The following is a 23589-nucleotide window of genomic DNA, read 5'->3' on the forward strand; positions in this document are numbered from 1 at the left end:
ATGGCTCCAGAAGTTCAGGACCCGAAAAAATGCTAAAAATAGTAAACTGTGCTACAATTTAGGAAACTGAAAAAGCTGAAAGAGACAGTTGTGGGGGTCCAAATGGGATAGGTGGGTGGCCACCAACATCCACCTGGATCATTCCTCCCCCCTTAGGAAGCAATGGTCCCCATTGCATTGAGTTCCTCCCTGAGATGAGGAAGCTTCTGCTGAGCTGGTTCTCTGGTGAGCTGTTCTGCAATCTCTGTTGTGACCAGAAATGGTGGGAAGCATGGTCGACAATGGTCCATATTGAACACTCGGTGCAAGCGAAGGAATGGAGGAATGTTGTGCTTCAAAGCATTGTTGCCCGTAGCCTTGGTACTGGTGTAAGGACCATGTCAAAGTGGTCGAAGCTTCTGATGGGTTCTGGTAAGGCATTCTCTCTATAGATGCAACCAAACTTTGTTGCCCCCCTGAAACTTGTGTGGTACCCCTATGGGTGAGGAGAAGTTGTTCCTGTGTTCTGTCATGACCGCATCCCTTTGTTGTTGCTGCTGCATGGAGGAACCCTTGGTGGGGGTCGTGGATATAGCAACGATCTTCCCCTTACTTTGTGAGTGAACCAGACAGAAAATAAATTTCCTAGTCTGTGAGATGAGCTTGCTACCTTTCTTGGCAGTGATCAAGGAGGTGGAAGTAGGTGGGGCTACCTCAAGTATCCTGTATAATGAATTATCCAAAGAAATAATGATAGCACGACACCTTGACTCATACACAGCATGTCGCCTCCACAAGTATTTCTGGCCTAATAGTACATCACAAACATCCAGAGGTGTAACATCACACAATACCTCGTCTTTGAAGGGCTTGATGTTGTACGGAAGGCGGCACTACTAGCGAACTTTGAGATCTCGTCCTTCATGAAGCCACCCGATACTGTACGGCTGTGTGTGTGGTGTAGTTGGTAGGCCCAACCGCTTCACGACATCTGCTAAAATGAGGTTCTTTTGGTTGCGACTGTCGACAATGAATTACAATGGCGAACCCTTCACCCACATCTGTGAGTGGAAAAGACGCTCCCCTTCCTCTGAATTTTCGAGCTCATTTTTCTGGATCTTGGCAGTGGCAACAGTGGCGTTGGGATTCACATCAATGATCTGCTTCCCTTTGCCATTCCCCTTGTTGGGTTCTGGCTCAGGGTCGAAACATGCATCCGATTCAGAAGCCTTCAACTCAGCCACCAGCGACTGCTTGGTCCGACACTCACTTGTGGAACTCACACCACTTTCCTATTTCCTTCTTCAGCTTCATGGTCTTGTTCTTTTCTTGTGGCTTCGATGGGTTGTCTTGGGTCACCTCGTCTTGGTTTTGTCTTTTGGGATTCAGATTTGCAGATCCAAAGTCTCGCTTTTTCTGTTTGAACTTTTTCTTAATTTTGACAGCGTATCGGTATGCTGTGCCGAGCGAGGAGATGTTTAGGAACTCCATCTCTTCTTGGATGTATCTGTGTAGGCAGCCACGGTATTTGAGTACCAGATGCAGCTTAGAATCTTTGATACCCAACTGTGTGCGAAGGGTATGAAAAATGTTTGTGAACCCTGGCACATCTTGGTCCCGTCCCTACCGCAGCGTGGTCCATTTGATGTATTTGTCCTCATAGCTTCTGACAGGGTAGTACTGCTGCTTGATGGCATCCCGGAAGTCATTCCAGGTGGGTGTGGCTGAAAATAGTGAGCCTGTACTTTCATCCTTCTGCTCGCAGTAGGTTTCCCACTAGTCCTTGACGTGGGGGGCTACTTTGAGAAGAGCGAAAACAATCTTTTCCCAACTTGAAAATTCATGAACAGAAAAATAACCCTCTAGTAGATTTAACCATTTATCTATGGCATCTGCATCTATCTGACCCTCGAATATGGGGATTTCAAAATTAACTTGTACCTTAAAGGGCGTGGCATTTCCAGAGTAGCTGCTGGAAGTCGATGCGTCGCTTCTAGGTAGCTGCTGAAGGATCTGGGCAAAGTTGTCCATCATCGCGTTCCGTTGTCACTCGAGGGCTTCTTTGAGCAAGATTTTGATAGGATCTCCTGCCCCCTCATCTTTCTTCTCATCCACCATGGGAGACCGTCGGGATTTGCGAGGTTGGTCTTGCAAAGGTTCGACCAGTTCAAGCCCTAAATCCTCATATTCCGACCTCGTTGGGGACATGCAAAGAAAAACAGAGAAAAAAGCAGACCACTCTGATACCACTGATCTGAACTTAAACAGGAACACAACAAATTACAGAGGTAACCATAAACACAGATATGCAGTGGAAATAATACTTCATTTCATTAATGTAAAATACTGAAATATTCTTACAAACAGTAATGGAAATAAACCAGCTAGGGTGATGGTAGCTTATCTTCGAGAAGAGATGTGGTGGCTACATGCCTCTGAACTATTCTAAAACTGTGTTACAATGAGGCTCGAAGGCCTATTTATTGTTGAGAAACAATGGAAAACCTTTCACATCTCGAAACCTAACCCTAGAAGATGAAACGCCAAATTGTGGGCCCCGTTTGGGTAAATTGGTACATCAATTTCCTGGGGTCGTAACTTTGGCATACAATCTCCATTTGACGCGTACAATAGCTCGATAGAAAGATCTATCCGAGCACTACCACTTTGGGAGGAAACATGGATCCACAGACCCATGATTCCCTTGATTTCCCAAAAAACGTCATTTAGGGCCTCAAAATGGCTCCAGAAGTTCAAGACCCAAAAAACTGCTAAAAATAGTAAACTGTGCTACAATTTAGGAAACTGAAAAAGCTGAAAGAGACAGTTGTGGGGGTCCAAATGGGATAGGTGGGTGGCCACCAACATCCACCTGGATCATTCCTCCCCCCTTAGGAAGCAATGGTCCCCATTGCATTGAGTTCCTCCCTAAGATGAGGAAGCTTCTGCTGAGCTGGTTCTCTGGTGAGCTGTTCTGCAATCTCTGCTATGACCAGAAATGGTGGGAAGCATGGTCGACAATGGTCTATATTGAACACTCGGTGCAAGCGAAGGAATGGAGGAATGTCGTGCTTCAAAGCATTGTTGCCCGTAGCCTTGGTACTGGTGTAAGGACCATGTCGGAGTGGTCGGAGCTTCTGATAGGTTCTGGTAAGGCATTCTCTCTGTAGATGCAACCAAAGTTTGTTGCCCCCCTGAAACTTGTGTGGTACCCCTATGGGTGAGGAGAAGTTGTTCCTGTGTTCTGTCATGACCGCATCCCTTTGTTGTTGCTGCTGCATGGAGGAACCCTTGGTGGGGGTCATGGATGTAGCAACGATCTTCCCCTTACTTTGGGAGCGAACTAGAGAGAAAATAAATTTCCTAGTCTGTGAGATGAGCTTGCTACCTTTCTTGGCAGTGGTCAAGGAGGTGGTAGTAGGTGGGGCTACCTCTGGTATCCTGTATAATGAATTATCCAAAGAAATAATGATAGCACGAGGCCTTGACTCATACACATCATGTCGCATCCACAAGTATGGCTGGCCTAATAGTACATCACAAACATCCAGAGGTGTAACATCACACAATACCTTGTCTGTGAAGGGCTTGATGCTGTAGGGAAGGCGACACTGCTAGCGAACTTTGAGATCTCGTCCTTCATGAAACCACCCGATACTGTACAGCTGTGGGTGTGGTGTAGTTGGTAGGCCCAACCGCTTCATACCTCTGCTGAAATGAGGTTCTTTTGGCTGCCACTATCGATAATGAATTGCAATGACGAACCCTTCACCCACATCTGTGAGTGGAAAAGACGCTCCCCTTCCTCTGAATTTTCGAGCTCATTTTTCTGGATCTTGGCAGTGGAAACAGTGGCGCTGGGATCTGCATCAGTGATCTGCTTCCCTTTGCCATTCCCCTTGTTGGGTTCTGGCTCAGGGTTGGAACATGCATCTGATTCGGAAGCCTTCAACTCAGCCACCAGTGACTGCTTGGTCCGACACTCACTTGTGTTATGAGTGGGACTCTTGTGGAACTCACACCACTTTCCGGTGTCCTTCTTCAGCTTCATGGTCTTGTTCTTTTCTTGTGGCTTCGACGGGTTGTCTTGGGTCACCTCGTCTTGGTTTTGTCTTTCGAGCTTTAGATTTGCAGATCCAAAGTCTCGCTTCTTCTGTTTGAACTTTTGCTCGATTTTGACAGAGTATCGGTTTGTTGTGCCGAGCGAGGAGATGTTTAGGAACTCCATCTCTTCCTGGATGTATCTGTGTAGGCAGCCATGGTATTTGAGTACCAGATGCAGCTCAGAATCTTTGATACCCAACTGTGTGCGAAGGGTATGAAAAATGTTTGTGAACCCTGGCACATCTTGGTCCCGTCCCTGCCGCAGCGTGGTCCATTTGATGTATTTGTCCTCATAGCTTTTGACAGGGTAGTACTGCTGCTTGATGGCATCCCGGAAGTCATTCCAAGTGGGTGCGGCTGAAAATAGTGAGCCTGTACTTTCATCCTTCTGCTCGCAGTAGGTTTCCCACTAGTCCATGATGTGGGGGGCTGCTTTGAGAAGAGCGAAAACAATCTTTTCCCGACTTGAAAATTCATGAACAGAAAAATAACCCTCTAGTAGATTTAACCATTTATCTACGACATCTGCATCTATCTGACCCTCGAATATGGGGATTTCAAAATTAACTTGTACCTTAAAGGGCGTGGCATTTCCAGAGTAGCTGCTGGAAGCTGATGCGTCACTTCTAGGTAGCCGCTGAAGGATCTGGGCAAAGTTGTCCATCATCGCGTTCCGTTGTCACTCGAGGGCTTCTTTGAGCAAGATTTTGATAGGATCTCCTGCCCCCTCGTCCTTTTTCTCATCCACCATGGGAGGCCGTCGAGATTTGCAAGGTTGGTCTTGCAAAGGTTCGACCAGTTCAAGCCCTAACTCCTCATATTCTGACCTCGATGGGGACATGCAAAGAAAAACAGAGAAAAAATCAGACCGCTCTGATACCACTGATCCAAACTTAAAAAAGAATGCAACAAATTACAGAGGTAACCATAAACACAGATATGCAGCGGAAATAATACTTCATTTTATTAATGTAAAATACTGAAATATGCTTACAAACAGTAATGGAAGTAAACCAGCTAGGGCGATGGTAGCTTATCTCTGAGAAGAGATGTGGTGGTTACATGCCTTTGAACTGTCCTAAAACTGTGTTACAATGAGGCTCAAAGGCCTATTTATTGTTGAGAAACAATGGAAAACCTTTCACATCCCGAAACCTAACCCTAGAAGATGAAACGCCAAATTGTGGGCCCCGTTTGGGTAAATTGGTAGATCAATTTCCCTGGGTCGTAACTTTGGCATACGATCTCCATTTGACGCGTACAATAGCTTGTTAGAAAGATGTATCCGAGCACTAAGATTTCCCAAGAAACGTCGTTTAGGGCCTCAAAATGGCTCCAAAAGTTCAGGACCCAAAAACTACTAAAAATAGTAAACTGTGCTACAATTTAGGAAACTGAAAAAGTTGAAAGAGACAGTTGTGGGGGTCCAAATGGGATAGGTGGGTGGCCACCAACATCCACCTAGATCAGTTCAAGTGTGAAGTCTTTAGATATCCATCGAATAGAGGCTTCCAACAGAACAACAAATGAAATCAAATCATATATACTTTATACAATTTCTATACTTCACGATTTGGATTTTCACCTTAACATGATTTTTCTTTTTAGTATGGGGGATTTACGCAGTGCATTATATTAGATATCATTTTTGGGATTCAACTGCGTTAAGTAAGTCATTCAAACGTATGACCATTTCCATGATTTTTCTTTTTTGTCGTAAATAAGCCCACAAAATGAATTTCAAACCAACGATGTCATAAATAATTTATTCATAAATTGACATATACATATTGTCAATGTCATATATAAATTTAATTCCCTCAAAGCCTTACAAAAGCATCTATTCCCCATGTATTTATAGACATCAAGACAAATCTTTCCTTTGGTGCTCAATTTGACCAACAGTTTCAGAAAAACATGCATCAACAAACTACAAGCCTAGAAATGGCACTTGGATCTGTCAGTACTAGCTCTTGATCTCATATTGGATTTCACCACAATGCGTTCTTTTAATCTTGAATTGAAATCACCCAACACCCTTCAAGTATGGTAGGGACTTGCTGCTTTGCAGATCGCCTTTTTTAAAGGTGTTGTCAGTAGGTCTGGGTTGTGAATGTGGTGTATATTTTCCTTTTTTGTTCATTTTTTTTTTTAATAATTGTTGGCCAGCACTGGAATATCATTTTTCTTGGCTAGGTGTGAATGGATATATGCACTTTGGTTTTCGCATCCCCATCCACAGTTGTAAACACAATTGGGAAGTTTTGGAAACCACCAACACCCCCCTCCTACTTAGAGAAAATCATTCAATATTGCACCGGAGGAGCTTTGTCTTAGGGTTTGATAGGAAAAAACCCTCATCCAAATACATAAAATATCCAGGATTTAGGTGTTATACTTTAACGCTAAGAGTTACATCATACATGATTATCAAGCGGTAGAACTCTCACAGACATCTGTATTCTTCCATGTGTTTTTTTAATCTTTTTTCCACAAAAGGAATTATCTTGTTATAATAGAGTGACTATGAATATCAATATATTTTTAACATGATTACTCGGCATACTGCAGAGATTGCAACATTCTCCCATTCATTGATTCAGGAAAAAGATTCACAGGTTCTTCCTAGAATTTTTCCTGGGAAGGTTATGATTTTGGACTTCGGTAATACCCCATCCATGTTAATATGAAATATATTATATGTGTAACATGTATTCCCCTAATTATAAAAATTATCCTCATAAACAAAAAAAAATTAGTTTAATGATTAATATGAATAGTCAACCTAATGTACACACATAGATATACATTGTATAAGATTTATAAACATAACAAAACTTTAAATATTGTATGATCTAGAGGCACACTATGACTCACCCCAAAGTCAAATTATTAGCTGCATTAATCGACCATAACACTATGCTTCAAGAATGAAATTAGGAGGGTTAATAGTTAATTTATTTTTCTAGTACGAGTTTTTATTTGTGCCTGTCACAGAGGACATTTGGACTTATGTCCATGATCCATATGTAAGGTTTCTAGATCTATAGTGCTAATCTTCAAGAATTGAATGAGGCAGCCTCTTCTCCCCCAAGCCTTGAAGCAGTCAATCATTATTCACCTTTCATGTTAGGGGTCTGGCTCTACAATATCCTCCTTCGACTAGATGATTGCACCCTCAGAGCACCATTTTCAGTCGGTAGGAAAGTGTAGAATTATGGATGTCATCTCTATTTTAATGAATCTGCATTATGGTGACTATGTTTGGTTAATTCACACTGGTCCTCATAGGTTCCTCCTTTCCATTCTGGTGATGGAAGCTCCTCTTCCAGCAAGAACAAGAAAAGGCCGCAAGTGGGCTCCTCTAGGTACTGGCATTCTTTTATTCCTTCAATGACTTTCCTCTTTCCTTTTGTTACTCTATTGGGTTCTAATATCATAACCTCTAGGACTCGATGGAGGGATGATGATATACTCTATTATTGAGGTATTGCTTTGATTATCTCTTTTATGGTTGAGTTATTTTCTTTCAAGGATTGAGAGGGAAGGGTCAGGGTTTAACCGGTATTCTCATTGTTGAAAAGGTGTGTGCCTCTTCATTTCTCCAATGGCAATGACTGCTACAAAAATGTACCCTAACAGTCACTTCTCCTACTTCCTCCAAGTTTTTACTTCTTCTCCTTCCAATTGGTATAGGTTTTTATGCCCTGTTGTTCTGGGTTTTTTCTGAAAAAGATTAATTCCACCGGTTCACTACTTTGGCTTCCAAGTATGCTTAGACTCTTCTGAGTTGGAAAGAATTTAGTACTTATGGGAACCCTCCGAATTTCTAATTTGGTGTTTCCTTTATTTTTCGGATGTCGCCCAAGGTTCAAAATATGGTGTTTATATTGAAAGAAACTATACATATAGAGTCTCAATAGAAGGATGGACTTTCGGTCTCATGTTTTAACAAAATACAATTGAACTTCAGTTTGGTGAATAGTTACATGTGTTGATATAATTTCCCCTGTTACAGGGTTGTTGGGTTATGTGCGATTCCACATTTTTTGTTTGGTTCTTGGAAAATCTGTTTTTGTTACTTCTTTTCCAAGCTGAGAATTTTACTGAGTTATGTTAATGGAATAGGTCACTACAATGGTGGAAATAAGTTAATAGAAATTTTTTGTTTTTTGTTAAAGTTTTAAATAGGAATAGGCATTACACCTCTCTAAATTTTGGTAACGATTTACTCCAAATCGCACATGTTTCTTTGATATGTAAAGAATGATTTCTACTATGCTTTCGCTTTATGTGGCAATATTAGGTTGTTATTTCAGGAACTTTGCATTATTCATATTTGATTTTACTCCAAAATAAATTTACATAACTTCTTGTACATTTCTCGGTTTTGAATTAGAAACTATTTTTTTTTTAAAGAAACACAGTTAATCCTTTATTTAAAAATTTATCCTACAATTTTTTGGTGCACACCCGACCGTGATTGGGACCTAGTTTAATGAGGACCCGCCACTACATGTGGGATGTTATTGAAAGTTTTTGTTTGGATCTGGACTGCCTCTTAGCAAGCTTGTGCTTGCAACCCCTAAGGCTTAACCTGAATCTCGATTGTGATTTATGAGTCTCCTTCTCTGATTTTAGATTAAGTGATATTAATCTCTAGGCCTCAAACTGACATACAAAATTCTCACATTTATACTATCTATACAACAACGATACATATTCATTCCTCTTTGATAAGATTGTATTTCCATATTCTATTAAAATCTAACAGTTCTTCTTTTCAAATATAACTAAAAATTAGGAAAAATCTATCATGTCTTCTATGCCAATATTTTTTCCCAACTCCTTCTATTTTTCCATAACACATAAATAACAAAGAGTTCTCTAAAACAAGGAATAATAAAATCTTGTAGATATGCTTATATGTTCCCTATTTGTACTGTAAAATAATTTCACCAAGAATATCTCTTCGCCCTACCACAAAACTAGAAATGACATCCAGTCTCCCCCCGAGCTTCTTCCTCTATAGACAGTTTAAAAAATCCCATATTTGAGGTAACTTGTACTTGAACCTCAGGACTATACCATTTTGGTCAGTATTGTACTCTCAAGGATTGGTCCAAGGGTTCCACTAGCTCTAAGTCCAGCTTAAGAGCACCTCAAGGTGGCAGCTTCCTTCCACCTTCACAACATCCTGTGTAGGGTATTAGCTCCAATTCTCACTTATCTCTCCATCGTCCAACCTTCCTTTACTATCCTTCGATTTGATTTTCCACTAAGATGGAGTTTTCTTTTCCATCTCTATGAAAAGAGAAAAATGATAACTAACTCTAACTGTCTAGGGAATTAAAAATTCATTTTTTTATTTTTATTTATATTATTTTTGTTCCAAGACTTGTGACCTTCCAAATCATATCATCATTTACTTTATTTAAATACAAAGTTTCTACTATACCTTTTCCATCAAATCATAAGTGACTAAGTCACATAAAGTAAAAGTAACTAATAGTAAAAAAAAATACACATAGCACTAGGGTGTTACATATTCCCCCCCTCAAGAAAAAGACCGTCCTCGATGTTTAGTCTAGTCCTATGGAATAGGTTAGGGTATGCTTTCCACATGAACTCTTCATCTTCCCAGGTGGCCTCTTCTGGGATGAAGTGCTTCCGTTGCACTTTAACCTAGATGAAGGGTCACCTCCATAGCATTATTTCTCTCTGCTCGAGAATACATAGAGTCTCTACCAAAAATTCTCCATTCAGTTCAACCTACATCCCAATTATCACCTATCATTAGTTCATGCCCATTATAAGTTTATATTCACATGATTCAAATCACAACATCAAATTTTACTTGCACTTATTTCCAATTAATTACATGCCTTGGATCATATATATATTTCTTCAACAAGGAAACATGAAACACATTATGAAATTGAATATGACCATGTAGAGAAAGTTTATATGCTACAAGTCCGACTCTTTCCAAGATTTGAAAGGGTCCACAATATCGGGGAGCTAGCTTTGCACAACTCCCCACCGTAGAGTACTCTTTTTAGGCTTAGCTCAGATGTACACATGATCTCCTACAATGAATTCATGATAGGTCTATTTCTTTTCCATGTAGGTATTTTGTCTATCTTGGGTGACTTTCAAATTTTGTCGCACTTTCCTCACTTCTTGCTCCATTTCAACTAGCATATCAGGTCCTAATACCAATTTGTCCTAAGGACTGTTCCAAATAATAGGTACCCTGGATCTTTTCCCATACAACACTTTAAAATGACTCATCCCCAATGATTCATGGTAATTATTTTTATATGTGAATTCAACTAAGTGAAGATATTCTTCTCACTTAGTTGGTTGTTGCATAACATACATTCTTAACATATCTTCTAGTACCTGGTTAACTCACTCTATTTTTCCATCAGTCTGAGGGTGATACGTAGTGCTAAACTGAATTTGAGTACCCAGACCTGTAAAAAGGGCCTTCCAAAATGTGGAGGTAAATTTTACATCCCTATCCAAGATCACCACTTTGGGTATACCATGAAATCAAAATATTTTTTTCATAAATATACCTGAAATTTCGACTCTTTTATATGTAGATTTAACTGATATAAAATGGGATGTCTTTCTCACCTTATCCACAACTACCATGATGGAATCATTCTGCTTTTTAGATCTAGGCAGACTTGTAATAAAATTTAAAGTGATTGTATCCCATTTCCACTTTGGAATAAGTAGTGGATGAAGTAACCTCGTCGGATGCTGATGCTCAGCCTTAACTTGCTAGCATTCCAAACAACGGTCCAAATAATCCATAATATCTCTTCTCATACCTGGCCAAAAGTGATCCTTCATTATCATAGAAAATAACTTTTGATAGCCGGAATGGGAAGTGCATGGTCTTTTGTGAATTTCATCCATCATGAAGTTCTTAAGAGAGGTTTGGTTAGGAATATATATCCTACCCCTAAAGGTCAACAAATTATCATTGTTTATGCCATAATTATATTTCTTACCAAATTTTTGCATCTAAGTAGTCTTCTGCCATAGGAATTGATATTCGGGGTCTTTATGGATAACTTCCTCAATTTTTTTCACAAGGTTGGATCCCATTCGACTATATGTAATCTCATATACACAATGTAGTTTTCTACTTAGCGCATTAGACACCCAGCTTTATCTCCCCTTAATATGTCTAATATCAAAGTTAAACTCACTTAAGAAGGTAGTCCACCTAGCTTCGCTTTCATTTATATTGGTTTTCTTGAAGAAGTTTGTGATGCTACTATGATCAGTCATTTAAAGAAATTTATTTCCTAATAAATAATGTCTCTATACTTTTAAGGCATGAGCTACTGCCATTAGATCCAAACCATATTTAGAATACTCCTACTCATGATCTTTCATTTTGCATGACTCATACATTATTAATCTACCTTCTTGCATCAAAACCCCTCCTACAACTTCTTGAAAAGCGTCGATGCAAACAATAAAATCCTTCTCTAGGTCTACTACTTTTAACACAGGGGGAGTGGTCAACAAGTGTTTTAAATTCTCAAAAATTTGTTGACATTCCATTGTCCACTTTAAATCTCTTCCTTTCCTCTGCAACAAAGTTTTAAGGTGTGCAATTTTAGAAAACCCCTCAATAAAGTGATGATATTATCCAACTAGCCGCATAAAAGATCAGATGTTAGCAACATTTTTGGGAACAAGCCACTGCATGATAGTTTTAATCTTCTCAGGATCCACAGTTATGCCTTCAGACTAAATGATGTGTCTTGAATATTGGATCTAATCTTTATTAAAATTACATTTGTTTTTATTAACATACAACTGGTGATCTTGCAATGTTTGCAGTACAATTTTCAAGTGTTTCTCGTGCTCTTATAGGTTTTTCAAGTAAATTAGGATATCATCAATAAAAATCAAAACATATTTATCCAACTAAGGATGGAATATACCATTCATTAAACTCATGAATGTCATTGGGGCGTTAGTAAGCCCAAAGGGCAGCACCACTAACTCATAATGGCTGTATCGAGTTCGAAATGTTGTCTTAGATATATCCTCATCCTTAATTCGTATTTTATGATACCCAGATCATAAGTCGATTTTTGAGAAAACACTAGCCCATATAACTTGATCAAATAAAAATTCAATTCTTGGTAGAGGGTATTTATTTTTAATGGTAAGCTTATTCAACTATCTGTAATCAATGCATAGTCGTAAAGTACCATCTTTCTTTCTTACAAATAAAACAAGGGCTCCCCAAGGTGACACACTTGGGCAAATGTAGCCTTTATCCAGGAGCTCCTGTAACTGCATTTTTAGGTCTATTAGCTCAAGTATACTCATACAATAAGGAGTCCTTGATATAGGAGTTTCTTCTGGGAAAAACTCTATAGTAAAGTCAATATATAGCTTGGGTGGAATTATGGGTATCTCTTCCAGAAATACGTCAATAAATTCTTGAATCACCAGCAAGTTTTCCAAGGAAATCATTTTATCCTTAGATTTGGTATAACCCGCCTGCAAAATGTAGATTTGGAAAGATTTACGAATGCATTTCCATAACTAGTTGGCATTCATAAGTCGCAACTTAATCACCTTTTTAATACCTTGAATTTCTTATCTAATGCCTTATTCTGTAAGGAAACTAACAATTTTATCCTTGAAATTCACCAGGGACCAATGTTTTTCCATCGAGTCCATTTTGATCAACACATCATAATATCTTAAGGGTAACCTATTTAAATTTATCTTAATTTTTTGTCCTAATACCCCAATAGGGAAGTTCTCCATATTAGTAGCATCCCACTTTTGGCAGTAATATGTTCGAGGATGTTCCCCTCCGACACTGCAAATACGCTCTTTTTGGGATTCAAGGAAATTTCGTATCTCCGGCATCGTTTAAATATTTTCTTCAGATGGCGTATGTGGTCTTCTCATCTTCTTGAGAACACAGTCACATCATTGAGGTATACCACCATTCTCTGTCCAATGAGTCCGCAAAATACGATGTCCATGGCACGCTGAAATGTTGCGCCTGCGTTTAAAAGCCCAAACGGCATTCGTCTATAAGCGAACGTACCCCACTTGGAATGGAAAATAGTTTTGAGTATGTCAGGTTCTCCTACTAGAACCTGATTGTATCATGAGAAATCGTTAAGAAGAGAAAACATATGTGCCCCATATACTATTTACAAAATGTGGTCCTTAGACAGCATAGGGTAGTTGTATTTGTCCGAGGCGCAGTTTACATTCCAGAAATCGACACACAAGTGAATTTCCCTGGACTTCTTACATACAGGAACAAGGTTGGAGACCCATGTGGAATGGCAAACTTTGTCTATGATCCGTGCATCCAACATCTTAGTAAACTCTTTCTGTATGAGGGGTTCAAGTGACGGATGTACTTTCATCAACTTCTATTGATATGGCTTGACTCTTTCTTTGATTGGGATGATATGTTGGATGATGTGTGTGTCATAATTTTTCAGATCATCATAGATCCACGTGAACACATCTCGGTACTATTTAAACAAGTGGATAAAGGCTTAACGCTCTTGCTGTGTACAACATGTACTAAGATTGACAAACTTTAGATCCTGTTATGTTCCCAGGTTTATCAGTTCGTGCCTCATGGTGGAACTGTGGGTCTTGTTGTTCCTTGGCCCCTGAAACTTTTTTTCAAGTCATAAATCTTTTCTAATGTTGCCACACCTTTTGTGATAAGGTGGCCTTTCCTATTACTCGCTTCTGTTTGCAAAGAGCGCTCATGCTCGTCATCATCTATTGTTGGATCTTTGAAGACATCAGTGTTGGCCATGAAATGTAGTATTTTTTGATCATCATTAAACACACATAAGTTAGTTATGTTGTCTGGGTTAGATGGTTTGTACAAAATTTCAATAGTAAATATATCCCTAATCAGTGACATTCTCAAAGTTGCATTTGCCATTGCATTGGCAGCTGCATTACACGTACGTGGTACAACAATGATATTAAATTCTTGGAAGTTTGAGACTAGTCGCCATACCTATTGTTAGTAACTTTTAAGATGTGGTGATAAACAGTGAATGGTCTTATGTACCTTCCACACCACTATCTCTGAATCACCTACCACTTTGAGTGTGACCACATTGAGGCTAATGGCTTTCTGTAAGCCTAACACGAGTGCTTCATACTCAGCAACATTGTTCGTGCACTCAAACTCCAAGAGAATTGAAACTAGATGCTTCCTGTTGTAAGGGTCGATCAAGACACGCCCGGCTCCTGAGCCATCCTGTGTCTTTGATCCGCCACAGTACATGGTCCACAACTCGTCTACACGGACCGCTTGATGTGCTAGTACTACTTCTACTACTATTGCTGCTACTACTGCCACTATTGGTACAATGTGTTGTACAAGTTTCATTACCATCATTTGGGCAAGGAAGGAGTCCCAACTGCGCATCTGGTGGGGTTAGAGCTAGCCATATAGGATAACACCCCAATATCATCTCAAGGAGGCAGTTTCTGAACATCAGTTCTGCGAAGGCTAATGGTTCATTCTCGCCACTAAGTAAAATGAAATTATGTTTCATGTACCTCTTAGATACTACCTAGATTTTGTTGCAATTTCCCTTGTACATAAGCCACATGTGAGACCAGTCTGTAGCAAAATATCCATCTAGCTTGCTGGACCAGTCTCTGCTAAGTAGCAGACTATATGCTTCTAGTATGTCCACAACCACTATGTTAATGCATTGGTGGACTCGACCATCATGAGATAGTCAAATGATCATGTCTCTTAGTTCACCAATGGCTGGTACCGATGTTCGATCAAGTTGGATGATTCACGCAGATGTCTCACTCCATTATGCATTGATATTTTTCGCAACGGAGAGAGGCATGACATTGGCTGTCGTGCTTGAATCAACCAAATAGTTGTGAACATTGCAATTGAAAATTTCAAAAGATATCAGGAATGGAGGGAAACCTGAATTGCTTCTTCCATCTGAAGTGTATTTAGCACAATGGAAAGTGATCCGGGAGGTGTGCTTGCTCCGTTGCTAGTAGAGGTTGTGCTATCTGTTGTCGTCTGTCCCAATGCGCGCAAAAGGATATCTCGCTAACTCTGGATATTAGCCAACTCAAACAAAATGATGTTTGATCAAGTTTTCTTCATGTCATAACTAATGTTGTAGTCCAGAGGTGGTAGACTCACCGAGGTGTCCGAGGTAGAACGGGTATTCATGTTTTATGACAGAGTGTTTTGCAGCTTGATGCTCATGGATGTTCCTTTGTCCACTGCTGTCTTCCCGAACTTGCTCTGTTTTTTCTGCTATTGTTGGCATTATGATACAGGTGTTGTCCTTGATGGCAACTCACTCAGATGATAGATCATAGTGCAGCACATCAAGAGCAAATAATTAATGATCAGAGAGAGGTATACGCAGGTTAACCTTGTTGAAAGTGTGTATACACGCAGGTTAGCAGAACAAAAGGCACGTATACATAAACATGTAGGTTCACAGAAGGAAAGGTGCGTACATGTTGGAAAACTAAGTTTTTGTTCGTGGTATTTGGTCCATGGTATTTTGGTATTGGTCCATCGTATTTGGTCTGAAGTGTTGACCCCAGGTATTGGGTCCAGGGTATTGGTTCTCTGTGGTTTTGTACCATGGTATTGAGAGAGGCCTAAACCTATATAAGGAGAAGATCATTAGGCCAAGAGGAACAAGTGTGCAAGTATTGAATATCTGATGAAGTGTGAGATCCAGTATGCAAGTTATGGGTTTGTGATGCTTTGCTTAATCTGAACCAAGGATGCACCCATGTGGATGATGATGAACGATGGATTGAGATCTTAAGGCTTGGAATGTTTTATCATTATATGGTTTGATCATGGATAGAATAGATCTGAATTATTGACGCATGTTTATTCTATAAATGTTATGTTCTGGGTATAATTGATGTCTGGAATAGCTGCAAAGTTATAAGTTAGAATTTGCAGATCTGTACGCGGGTTAGCTTTGGTAAAAGCGCATATACACGCAAGTTGGGTTCATCAGAGTAGCGTATACAGTATGAAGTATGATATTTTGAAGTTGCAGTTGGATCTGGTTGTTATTGTAGAGTTCTGTTGTTTGTTCTGTGTTCTGGTGACTCTGTTGTTGACAGGGTTTCAATGTTTTAGTATTGGGTGATTCAGAGATCAATGATGTAGGTGTAATTGATGGATGTATTGCAGTGGTGATTGATTTTGTGCTTCAATGTTGTTGATGGGTCTAGTATGAAAATTGGATGAAACGTGGCCTTCAGATTATGGTGTTGTGCTTCAGGAGTATCTAGTATGAAAATTTATAAAACGTGGTCCCTGGAGGAAGAGAGAAGATCGTAGCCTTCTGTAGGCCAACACCTACATATTGGTAAACATATCGGCCAGTGCAAAATCCAGGGGGTTGGAGCTCCCTTCCAGAAGTAGCTGGAAAATGAGTGAAGGTTGGAGTCTTCAGTAGGCCAACGCCTACGTACTAGTAAATGGATCAGCTAGTACAAGAGCTAAGGGGGTTGTAGCTCCCTTCCAGGAGAAGCTGGAGAACGAGAGAAGGTTGTAGCCTTCTATGTACTGGTATAAGACTGCACCAGTACATAAATATTGTAAAAAGAAGTTTCTTATTAAAATAAGATAGAGACGAATTACAGCAGGTGGTTCTCACCCACATTGGGTTTCCACCTTACATCATGGTGTTCATGTGTGCTTCTTATGTGTGATGATCTGTTCTATTTTACTACACCTATTTATTTTTCATATGGTTAATGAAGTTCCGATGCACTGATTAAAGATCAACATTTAATGGATTAACTGAATCATAAGTTTACTGGATATATGCTAGTTGCTTTAGACACAGTTGCGTGTACACGCGGGTTCCCTTAACTGAAGTAGCATATATGAATCTAAGTATGGAAATGAAAAATTTATTGATTTGCTAATACTAATTCACCCCCCTCCCTCAAGTATTATTTCCAACAATTGGTATCAGAGTAGGTCCTTTGGTAGAAGCTTCATCGCTTGAAGGAGATCTGTAGAACAATGGGAAAGAAAGCACATCAGAAGAAGAAGATAGCTCAAAGGAACAGGGACAACTTGCCATTAGGTGGAAGCAAGTATTCAGATTCTGAATCACCTCAGATTGAAGATGAAGCAAATGAAGCATCAAATAAAATCATAGATCAACAAGATCTATTTAGCAAAAGAAAGAGTGCCCTCAAAAAAGAAATTATCAACTTAAAATCTCAATTGGAATGTGCCTTTAGAGTTTGTGAAATGTTGCAGGAGCTGAATGAAGAACAAGAAAAAGAGATTCTCAAACTAAGGCAACAAGTGGAAGAAGGAAGAAAGTCTGAAGAAATTTTGAAGAAACAATGTCTAGAAAAGGAAGAACAACATCAGGTTGAGATAAATATCTTGAAAGGTAAATTAGAAGAAAAGGGTAAACTATTGCGATTTCAGGATAGTACCAAGATTTTGGATGATATTCTTAGTAGTCAAAGGTCTCCTACTATCAAAACTGGTCTTGGTTTTCATGAATCTGTTGAAGGTGAATCTAGCTCACCAAGTGAGGCAAGGAATTCTAATGAGAAATCTAAAATGCTCAACAAGGAAATGAGAGGACAACCCCATCAACAGCCAAGGAAAGAAATTCCTTAAAGAAAATCTTTTGCTTATATCTGTGGAAGTGATAGATGATTATTTCCTCCGATGAATAATTTTGAATGTTATGTATGTCATAATCTTGGACATGTTGCAGCCAGATGCAGAAGTAGAATGGTTCAATACGATCACACAGAAAGATCATCACGTTCTAGGTACTTTAAGGGATATTTTTTTACTTGCAATATATTTGGTCACAAAGCCATTGTCTGCTATAGGAGGAATATGAAACATATAAGATGTTATGCATGTAATAAGCTTGGACACATAGCAAAGGAATGCAGGAGAATATTTTGGGCACCGTTTTAAAATGAGAAAACATCATCACAGTTGAAGATATGGAAGAAAAAGGAACAACAACTAGAGAGATGTGGCATAACAGAATATACAGACATCACAGACTCAAAGAAAGCTGAAAGTGTGGAACATCAGTGTTCTAAATATCATACGCAGATTTCTTGAAGAAAAGTCGCGTATATACGTGAGTTAGACGCTGCACAGTCGCATATATGATGTTCTGAAAAAAAGCAGCAATACAGAAGTCTGATATGTTTCAGTCACTGGTTGATGATGGAATGACATAGGTTCAGGGGGAGCATATACTTCAAATAATGCATTGTTGGAATTATGGTTAGAAGTCTTTGGTGATGATGCTTATGTGGCTAAATGATACATTTTGCTGGTTGGTCAAAAGAATGGTATTGCAGGTTACAAGGTTGGATGCTAATGCTTATGGTGTATGATAGTTGTTGATGACTATCATGGTCTTGATTAGATTGTTGGTCTTTGATTTGTAATCCCACTATGCATGGTATGGATAATGTAATGTTTCTTATTTTTTAGTCATGTATAAACTTTTGGTATATCCCCACTTGGTTGGGTGGATGAGTAAAAAATGGTGTATCCCCACTTGGTTGGGAGATTGGTGTATGTATGAGTCTTTAGGAAGGTCATTGCCAATGTATGTATAGAGTCATGTTATGCTTTTGTAGACCTTGCATGTGCTCAAGGGGAGCATGGACAGATTGGTACATCTTGGCATGTACAAAGGGGGAGCTCAATCAGAGATTTCAGCAGGTACTCAGAGGGAGTATGGACAACAGAATGTATATCAAGGAAGAGAATATCTTGGTCTGCACTTTGCCCTTGATGTCAAAGGGGGAGAGTGACTTGGTGTGGTTGTTGCCATCAAGTCCAAAGGGGGAGATTTTTGGCATTATGATACAGGTGTTGTCCATGATGGCAACTCACTCAGAGGTATGATACAAGTGTTGTCCTTGATGGAAACTCACTCAGATGACTGATCATAGTGCAGTAGGTCAAGAGCAAAGAATTAATGATCAAAGAGAGGTATACGCAAGTTAACCTTGATGAAAGTGCGTATACACGTGGGTTAGCAGAACAAAAGGTGTGTATACGTACACATGAAGGTTCACAGAAGGAAAGGCACATACATGTTGGAAAACTAAATTTTGATCCATGGTATTTTGGTATTGGTCCATGGTATTTGGTCCGAAGTGTTGACCCCAGGTATTAGGTCCAAGGTATTGGTTCTATGTGGTTTTGGACCATGGTATTGACAGAGGCCTAAACCTATATAAGGAGAAGATCATTAGACGAAGAGGAGCAAGTGTGCAAGTATTGAATATCTGATGAAGTGTGAGATCTAGTATGCAGGTTATGGGTTTGTGATGCTTTGCTTAATCTGAACCAAGGATGCACCCATGTGGACGATGATGAATGATGGATCGGGATCTTAAGGCTTGGAATTTTTTATCATTATATGTTTTGATCATGGATAGAATAGATCTAAATTATTAACACATGTTTATTCTGTAAATGTTATGTTTTGGGTATAATTTATGTCTAGAATAGCTGCAAAGTTATAAGTTAGACTTTGCAGATCTATACGTGAGTTAGCTTTGGAAAAAGTGCATTACACATCGGTTGGGTTCATCAGAGTAGCATATACTGTATGAAGTATGATATTTTGAAGTTGTAGTTGGATCTGGTTGTTATTGCATAGTTCTGTTTTCTGTTCTGTGTTTTGGTGACTGTGTTGTTGACAGGGTTTTAGTGTTTCAGTATTGGGTGATTTAGAGATCAATGATGCAGGTGTAGTTGAAGGATGTATTGTAGTGGTGACTGATTTTGTGCTTCAATGTTGTTGATGGGTCCAGTATGAAAATTGGATGAAATGTGGCCTTCAGATTATTGTGTTGTGCTTCAGGACTATCCAGTATGAAAATTTATGAAACATGGTCCCTGGAGGAAGAGAGAAGATCGTAGCCTTTTGTAGGCCAGCACCTATGTAGTGGTAAACATATCAGCCAGTACAAAATCCAGGGGGTCGGAGCTCCCTTCCAGAAGTAGTTGGAAAACGAGTGAAGGTTGGAGCCTTCAGTAGGCTGGTGCCTACATACTAGTAAACGGATCGGCTAGTACAAGAGCGAAGGGGGTTGTAGCTCCCTTCCAGGAGAAGTTGGAGAACGAGAGAAGGTTGTAGCCTTCTGCGTGCTGGTATAAGACTACACTAGTACATAAATATTGTAAAAAGAAGTTTCTTATTAAAAGAAGATAGAGACGAATTGCAGCAGGTGGTTTTCACCCACATTGGGTTTCCACCTTACATCATGGTGTTCATTTGTGCTTCTTATGTGTGATGACCTATTCTGTTTTACTGCACCTGTTTACTATTCATATGGTTAATGAAGTTCTGATGCACTAATTAAAGATCAACATTTAATGGATTAAATGAATCATAAGTTTACTGGATATACGCTAGTTGCTTTAGACACAGTTGCGTGTACACACGGGTTCCCTTAACCAAAGTAGCGTATATGAATCTAAGTATGGAAATGAAAAAGTTATTGATTTGCTAATACTGATTCACCCCCCCCCCCTCTCAGTATTATTTCCAACATTCTGCTTTGGGGCGTCCGGTGGATTGGCCTTCCTTATAAGCAGTCTGATATTTGCTTGCATCTCTGTTATAGCTCCAAATCTCACTCTTAATGTTTGTGATGCTGCACTCACGGCCTACGGTAACCCCTCCTTCCAGACCTGGTCCAAATACTTAAAAAATAGTGTTTTACTCCCTATACGCGACATTTCCCTGAGCTAAATGCGTGTGTATGCGGGTCTGTGTATACCCAACCTGCGTATATGTATTAAAACATATTAAAAAATTAAATCTCCTTAAATTTAGGCGGAGACCACGAGTTTTACCTGTTGATTACCTATCAGTGCCCATGGCCCAACTGTTCCCAATGAATTCCCAACTAAAAAACTACTTTGGGAGAAGTATAAAAAGGCTTCAATGGGAAGGCCTAAAGGAGGAGAGAAGAGAGAGAAAAAACACTCTGCTTAGATTGTCCCTGTTCATGTCTGAATATCCTTGTGCTTCCAGAACTTCCCCCATTATAGGGAACCCTTGTTTCCTTGAGTTATGATGTCTTTCCATTAGTTGAGATATCCTTGAGTGAGTCATGGAAGGAGCTTGTTGAAGGCTTGAGATTGGACGAATCTGGAGGATGGTTCTGCTTGCAGCCTGCAAAAGGAAGACTCAGGTGAAATCATTCCTTACTGTTAGATTTTTAATCAAGTATAACGAGTCAATGGTTTTAACACGTGATAGCAAAGTATACACTAACCCATGTTTGGTGACACCAGTTGGGTCAATTGCAACTTGATCCAATGTTAGTCCTTGTCTTCGGTGTATCGTTCGTGCAGAAGCTAATTGTATTGGGAAATTTTTTCGTATTGTGATTTGCAATTTGTTGTGAGACATTTCTAATTCTTTTGCAATTCAAAAAATTGGTGTCCAATTTGACAAGATATTTATCCCATATATCTCTTTGAATTTGTTTCTTTGATGCCTTCCAAACAATGTTAGTTCCATTTTTATTGGATGAGTATCATCTAAGAATGCCTTTAGCGCCATTGAATAATCCATCATTGGTATTGTAGTTTCATGCATATAACTCAACTTACATGTTTTGTTTGACTATTATCATTGATGGAAATTTTATTGTCTTTTCAAAATAAAAATAATTTGATCCAATAATTTCATGCTCATCAATAGCAATCAGTGTTATTTGTTGACCATGTGCTAGTGAAAGCATTTTTGTATTATGATTATGAACATTCTTGTTTTGGTAAAAAATGTAATGGAAAAGTGGATTGAAAGTTGTCGGCTTATGGAAATTTTCATTAATGTATGCAATATCTTTATCAGTTTTCATGTTTAATCTTAGCCTATTTAAGACATTGATGAAGATCAAGATTTTTGACGCATTGATGTATACAATTGATAACATTTTATTTTCTCTGTCCAAAATCCATATGGATTTATGTTTTTGTTGATTCTTGGGTTTTCAAACACAAGAGAGTCTCTTACTGGGCTTACTTGGTGGATATCACTAGAAAGCATCATGTCAACATTAGCAAAATATGAAGTTGGTGTATGTAGGATTTGACGGAGTTGCTTATCAATATGATAAAGCATTTTTGCACCAACAAGTGATGCCTCATCTATAAGAACTACACAGAGTTGTTTGAAGTGCTTTGATAATGTATCCAAATTTTCAATGTTTAGTGAAGAACAATCACGCTTCTTAAAGGGTAAATATAATGAAAAATGCAATGTGACACCACCTGCATTGAATGCATCTTTTCTTGTATGCGTTGTGATTATTCCTTTTAGCTATGATGGACTATAAGCCAATGTTGCATTATGTAAGCGTACTAAGGATTGGAAAATTGCTAGTGTTGTAAATGTTTTTCTTGTTCCTACTCCTCTCATCAAGAACAAATGAATTGGTTCATGTGGCCTACAAAGTTTTCTTGCTTTCACATCAGCTACTAATTTTGCTTGTTTCAGGTTTAATTGTCGCATTAACTTATAATACTCTATGTATTTTAGTTTATTTGGTTGTTTGAGAATTTCATGCGGCCTTGTAGATAGTAGAGTCAAGTTCTTTGTATGTTGAAAATGTTGCAAATCACTTTGGAAATCATAGGTTTCGTATTTTTCATTGACACATTTGTCAAATATTGTATTCTTTGTTTCATTTGCTTCTAGGCTATCTATGTCAAATATTTGTTCATTTTGTGTTTCTATTGCATTGATTGCATCATCCATGTCACCCCATGTAGGTCCTGTAACAAATATAAATTTTTGTTCATTTTGCCTAATTGTTTTTTCCAATGCAACATATGCAGATTGCCAACTTGGGTGATGTTGCTTGATCATAGTCTCATTGAATTGATACGGATAGTATAAAATTAATTTTTCTCTATAATAATTTTCAATGTCTTTTTATTTGTTATATATCACGCATCAAATGACATATGGCTTATTTTCATGTTTGTGTTTTTGTCCTTTGTTTGTATAACTAGATGCAAATTTTTCTAAACATATAACATCAATAGCTATAGGTTGTATAATATAATAGCCAATAATTCATGGACACATTATGTCTTCAGAGTCATAGGGTTCCTTTTTCAAGTCTTTTTTTCTTTTCAAAACGAATGCATGTTCTTATATAGGAGATGTGTTATTGAAAATACGTTTTCATTAACTATAGTTTAGTGGAAGCGATAGTACGATGTGCACTGCTTGTTGTGCAGACATTTGTTTCATGTTTACTAAATCTTTCCCTAGTAGTGTTCATGATATCAAGTTTTGTTTTAGGGTGATTTTTGCATATTTTCATAAAGGTTGATGTAAGTGTTTTATCTTCTTTTGTCATATAGGAACTGTAGTACATTGCAGTGGCATATGAATTGAG

The sequence above is a fragment of the Pinus tabuliformis genome, chromosome J (assembly GCF_031772625.1).
Source record: "Pinus tabuliformis cultivar Carrire ecotype Pingquan chromosome J, CPIR1, whole genome shotgun sequence".
NCBI classification, from domain to species: domain Eukaryota; kingdom Viridiplantae; phylum Streptophyta; class Pinopsida; order Pinales; family Pinaceae; genus Pinus; species Pinus tabuliformis.